Raw genomic sequence first — 6,000 nt, forward strand, 5'->3', positions numbered from 1 at the left:
TTTCTATGTTATGGGGGATATTCCTCATTGGAATGGTTATTTTCAAGGAATTTTATTATTTAAAAAAAAAAGAGAATAAATGCTGTGAAACATTCAGCAGATCAGACAGCACCTGTGGACAGCACCTGGGGTTAATGATTCAGGTTGATGACCTGTCTCTGGAACTGAAAAATAACTTCATAGAGGTGTTCAAAATTACGAGGGGGTTTCGATAAAGTAGATAGGGAGAAAGGGTTTCCTTTGGTAGGAGGACACAGAATTAAAATAATTGGCTAAAAAGCCAGCGAGTTGTGATGATCTGGATTGCACTAACTGAAAGGGTAGTGGAAGCAGATTCAATGGTAACTTTAACAAAGGAACTGGATCTCTACTTAAAAAAGGAAAAATTTGCAGGCTGTGGAGAAAGAAAGACTTGCATTTATAGAGCGCCTTTCACGACCACCGGACGTCTCAAAGCGCTTTACAGCCAATGAAGTACTTTTGGAGAGTAGTCACTGTTGTAATGTGGGAAATGCGGCAGCCAATTTGCGCACAGCAAGCTCCCACAATGTGATAATGACCAGTTAACCTGCTTCTGTTATGTTGATTGAGGAATAAATATTGGCCAAGACACTGGGGAGAACGCCCCTGCTCTTCTTCGAAATAGTGCCGTGGGATCTTTTATATCCACCGGAGAGCGCAGACGGGGCCTCGGTTTAACAACTCATCCGAAAGACGGCACCTCTGACAGTGCAGCACTCCCTCAGCACTGCACTGGAGCGTCAGCCTAGATTGGTGTGTTCAAGTCCCTGGAGTGGAATTTAAACCCACAACCTTCTGCCTCAGAGGCGCGTGTGCTGCTCGCTGACACTGAGCAGGGGAGTGGTACCAATGTTCCCGTGTAGCTCCATGGCTACGCAGCTGTCTGAAGCTCCCACGCAGCCGGCTTGCCGGTTTCTCAATGGAAAGACCACGCTTACGCGGATATTTGAATGGGTAGCGCAGTCCCTTAATGGGGCTGCACACCTAAAAATAAATTAGAGGAAAAATTAAGTGGGACTAATTGGATAGCTCATCTAGAAAGTCGGCACAGACACGATGGGCCGAATGGCCTCCTGTACTGTATGATTCTATGATACAGATGAACTCACTGGTCTTCTGCAACACCTTCTAGTTCTGACAAAAGGTCATCGACCTGAAACATTAACCCCACCTTCCTCTCTATCTCGTTCAGATTTCCAACATCGGCAACATTTTGCTTTTTGTTATGTTCAAAGCCAACAAACTACTTTTCAAAATGATGTGTTTTCCCCTGAAAAATTGCAGAGCTAAAATAAATAATTTGCATTCGTTTTCTCCGGTGATTAGAATCAAGCTTTACAGACCTGGAATATTCTTTGATTATATATAACTATATATATCTATATCTATAGAACAGTGTACATGTGTGTGTGCGTGTGTGCGTACACATATACACACACGACAACTTGCATTTATATAACGCCTTTAATGTAGTAATACTTCGTAAGGCGTTCCACAGAAGTGTGATCAACCAAAATTGACATCGAGCCACATGAGGGGATATTAGGGCAGAAGCTTGGTCAAAGAGTTAGGTTTTAAGGAGCGTCTTAAGGGAGGAAAGAGAGTTAGAGGTGGAGAGGTTTAGGGAGGGAATTCCAGTGCTTAGGTCTCAGGCAGCTGAAGGCACGCCCCCCAATGGTGGGGTGATCAAAATTGGGGATGTGCAAGAGGCCAGAATTCGAGGAGCGCAGAGATCTCGGAGGATCGGAGTAGGTCACAGAGTTAAAGAACTTGTATTTATATAGTGCATTATCACGTTCGAGAGATCCCAAAGCACATCAGAGCCAATGAATTGTTTTTCATGTTCAGTATAGATGGAGAAGCAAGTTATTATTTAAATGGAGAAAGATTGCAAAGTGCCGCAGTACAGCGGGACCTGGGGGCACTTGTGCATGAAACACAAAAGGATAGCATGCAGGTACTGCAAGTGATCAGGAAGGCCAATGGTATCTTGGCCTTTATTGCAAAGGGGATGGAGTATAAAAGCGGGGAAGTCTTGCTGCAGCTATATAAGGTATTGGTGAGGCCACACCTGGAATACTGTATGCAGTTTTGGTTTCCATATTTGCGAAAGGATATACTTGCTTTGGAGGCAGGTTGATTTTGGGGATGAGGGGGTTGACTTATGAGAAAAGGTTGAGTAGGTTGGGCCTCTACTCATTGGAATTCAGAAGAATGAGAGGTGATCTTATCGAAATGTATAAGATTATGAGGGGGCTTGACAAGGTGGATGCAGAGAGGATGTTTCCACTGTTGGGGGAGACTAGAACTAGAGGGCACGATCTTAAAATAAGGGGCTGCCCATTTAAAACTGAAGGAGAAATTTCTTCTCTCAGAGGGTTGTAAATCTGTGGAATTCGCTGCCTCAGAGAGCTATGATAGCTGGGACATTGAATAAATTTGAGAGAGAAATAGACAGTTTCTTAAACGATAAGGGGTTATGGGGAGCGGGCGGGGAAGTGGAGCTGAGTCCATGATCAAATCAGCCATGATCTTATTGAATGGCGGAGCAGGCTCGAGGGGCCGTATGGCCTACTCCTGCTCTTATTTCTTATGTTCTTCTGACTCCCATAACATTGTTTTAAAAAATATTTTAGGGTTTTGGGGGGGAAATCTCAGTGTTGGGGAATGGAAAAGTTCAACATTTTAGGGCACACAATACAAAGGTAGCATGGCTGGGTGCAGAGTAAAGTGTTCTTATACTTTGCCTGCATGAATGTCATATTCCTACTCTCCCACCCCAACAATCCTTACTTCTGGCGACAGCCAGACTGGCGAACTACAGCATTGTGCTGAATTGAGCTGCCGGCACAAACTGGGTCAAAGCAAAGCCTTTTTGAATAGGTCCTCTTGTGGCAGACAGAGGGAATAAACTCTCCAATCATCTGGGCTTGGTCAAAAATGGGTTCCAGAGGCGAAAGGAGACCCAATACCACCAACATCTCTCCACAATGTTTCAATAAAAAAGGAAAGACTTGCATTTCTATAGCAACTGTCACAACTTCAGGACGTCCCAAAACACTTTACAGCCAATGAAATACTTTTTGATGTGAAGTCACTGTTGTAATGTAGGAAACGCAGCAGCCAATTTGCGCACAGCAAGCTCCCACAAACAGCAATGTGATAATGAGCAGATCATCTGTTTTTAGTGATGTTGATTGAGGAATAATATTGGGCCGGACACCTGGGATTAATCCTCTGCTCTTCTTTGAAATAGTGCGCAAGATCTTTTACATCCACCCGAGGGGTCAGACAGGGCCTCGGTTTAACGTCTCATCTGAAAGACGACACCTCCGACAGTGCGGCACTCCCTCAGTACAGCACTGCAGTGTCAGCCTCCATTATTTGCTTTGGATTGGTGCTTGAACCCACGACTTTGACTCAGGAGGCAAGAGTGGCATTGCTGAATGAAACCTGGCACCAGAGCGAGGAAAGAATACTTAACAAGCTCGATTGCAATTCCCCCCCTACCCCCGAGTAAATGGGGGCAATTGTTAATCATGTCAAATAATATTATTTGCTGAGCATGTCTTCTGTTCTCTAGGACTAAGTATTCTAAACAGTTTAAGTGCATCTAGTCAGTCCTCAAAAGAAAAGCTACAAAATGCAACTCACAGCAACAGGGTAGTCAACCGAATACAATTAGATTATTTTCAAGGCAGTGCACAAGCAAGGATATACTAGCTGTATCACAGTGAAATTTATCATCCAGCTGCTCTGTTAGTCTTTACAGGCAAAGATGAAACCTTCTCTAATCAATGTTAGTCCCTGATGTAAATTAAAGACTTGCATTTCTATCGCGCCTTCCAATGATCTCAGGACACGGCAAAGTGCTTTACAGCCAATGAAGTATTTTCTTTTTCAAGTGCAGTCATTGTTGTAATGTGGGAAGCGTGGCAGCCAATTTGCACCCAGTAAGATCCTACAAACAACAATGTGATAACGACCAGATTATCAGTTTTAGTGATGTTGGTGAACAGATATCAGCCTATATTAGAGAGCGGTCTGTTTATAAATCATCTTCTTCTTAGGCAGTCCCCTGGAGTCGAGGGTGACTTGCTTCCACACGAAAATGAGTTGTAAGGTGACTGATGAGACCAATGCGGGACCAGCAGTCTCTGTCACAGGTGGGGCAGGTGGTGGTTGGAGAGCCTGGTTTGTCGTGTGCTCCTTCTGGTACTGTCCCAAAGAATAGCTGGGCTTCACACAGAGGCAGGAAGGTGGAAGGAGGAAATTTTAAAAAAAAATGTAAACATTGCGGATAAACAGGAAACCCAAATGCACTGGATTTGCCTGTCTGGCTTGCATCCAAAGAACAGTCTCACTTTCACCTGAATCTCCAAACATTAAAATTCTGACTGCAGCAGTCAGATTAGCTGCAGTGCCGAGGGATCTGATTTATGTGCAATTAAAAAAAGGGGGGGACAGGGAGGAGAGTTGCTCATCCCCTGTAGTCTGCTCTGGTGTTTTGCCATGGCAAACCTGTGCTGCAACCAGTGCTCTCTCGGGTTGGCTTCCTGCATCGGAAAACTGGCAATAAAACAAGTTAACAGCGACTAACCTTGCAGGCGTGTAAATCCTCTCTGGACGCCGGCTCAGTGTGCAGTCGGTGAGGCGCCGGGGCCGATTGCTGGAAGCTGGGACTCGGACAACATCCCAGTGAGGGCGGCGGGCGAGTGCTGTCCGCTCCCTCAGGTGACAGGTGACAGGTAAAGCCCGCTCACAGGCACGCCGCCGCTCAATCTTTCTGATTTTTTTTTTTAAATTAAAAAATTTATTTTTTTGGAAAAATCAATAAATGTGTATCTGAACAGAAACAACTTGCAGACTCGCGTCGTTTGCCGCACTTTCCCCACCCCCCAGCGCAGCTCGAGCTCAGGTGTGCTGCGCTCCGACTCACCTGAGCCGTCTCGGCAGGGGCTCTGCGCGCATGCGCTCTCCCCCCCTAGCTGATCCAGGTGCTGAGCTCATCAGTGCGCATGCTCTGCTCACATTTCGCTCTGCTGAAACATCGAAAATAGGTGCATTCAGTATGATCATGGCTGATCATGCAACTTCAGTACCCCATTCCTGCTTTCTCCCCTTGATCCCTTTAGCCCGTAAGGGCCACCCACACCTTTTTCGTGGGCAGGCAGTGAGAAGACTTGCGTTTGTTCTCAGGCGGTCCCCCCAGAGGCGAGGCGGACTTGCTTCCACACTAAAAATGAGTTCTCAGGGTGACTGATGAGTCCGATGCGGGACCCCTGCCATCTCTGTCGCAGGTGGGGCGGGCGGTGGTCGGAGGGACGGGTGGGTGGGGGTCTTGGGTTGCCGTGCGCTCCTTCCGCTGTTTGCGCTTGGCTTCCGCGTGCTCCCGGCTGAAGAGACTCGAGGTGTTTGGCGCCTTCCCAGATTCTTTTACATAACAGCAGACAAATTTGCCAGAATTTTTTGAGGATGTAATGAACAGGGTGGATAAAGGGGAACCAGTGTATTTGGACTTCCAGAAGGCATTTGACAAGGTGCCACATAAAAGGTTACTGCACAAGATAAAAGTTCACGGGGTTAGGGGTAATATATTAGCATGGATAGAGGGTTGGCTAACTAACAGAAAACAGAGAGTCGGGATAAATGGTTCATTCTCGGGTTGGCAATCAGTAACTAGTGGGGTGCCGCAGGGATCAGTGCTGGGACGCCAACTATTTACAACCTATATTAATGACTTGGAGGAAGGGACTGAGGTTAACGTAGCCAACTTTCCTGATGATACAAAGATACAGTGAGTGGGCAAAAATTTGGCAGATGGAGTATAATGTTGGAAAGTGTGAGGTCATGCACTTTGGCAGTAAAAAATCAAAGAGCAAGTTATTATTTAAATGGAGAAAGATTGCCAAGTGCTGCAGTACAGCGGGACCTGGGGGTACTTGTGCATGAAACACAAAAGGTTAGTATGCAGGTACA

At 46.0% G+C, this 6,000-nt stretch overlaps 1 protein-coding gene across 1 annotated transcript in view; it reads right to left on the reverse strand.

Annotated features, from left to right (window-relative positions):
* tmem184a (transmembrane protein 184a) overlaps nucleotides 1-4,959 on the reverse strand; it is a 59,964-nt gene extending 55,005 nt beyond the window's left edge. Inside the window, exon 1 of the mRNA XM_070900017.1 lies at nucleotides 4,622-4,959. The gene's annotated coding sequence lies outside the window, so the exon portion shown is untranslated. The remainder of the gene's footprint in view (nucleotides 1-4,621) is intronic.
* Nucleotides 4,960-6,000: the final 1,041 nt, after the last annotated feature.

This window comes from Pristiophorus japonicus, chromosome 15, assembly GCF_044704955.1.
Source record: "Pristiophorus japonicus isolate sPriJap1 chromosome 15, sPriJap1.hap1, whole genome shotgun sequence".
Taxonomy (NCBI): domain Eukaryota; kingdom Metazoa; phylum Chordata; class Chondrichthyes; family Pristiophoridae; genus Pristiophorus; species Pristiophorus japonicus.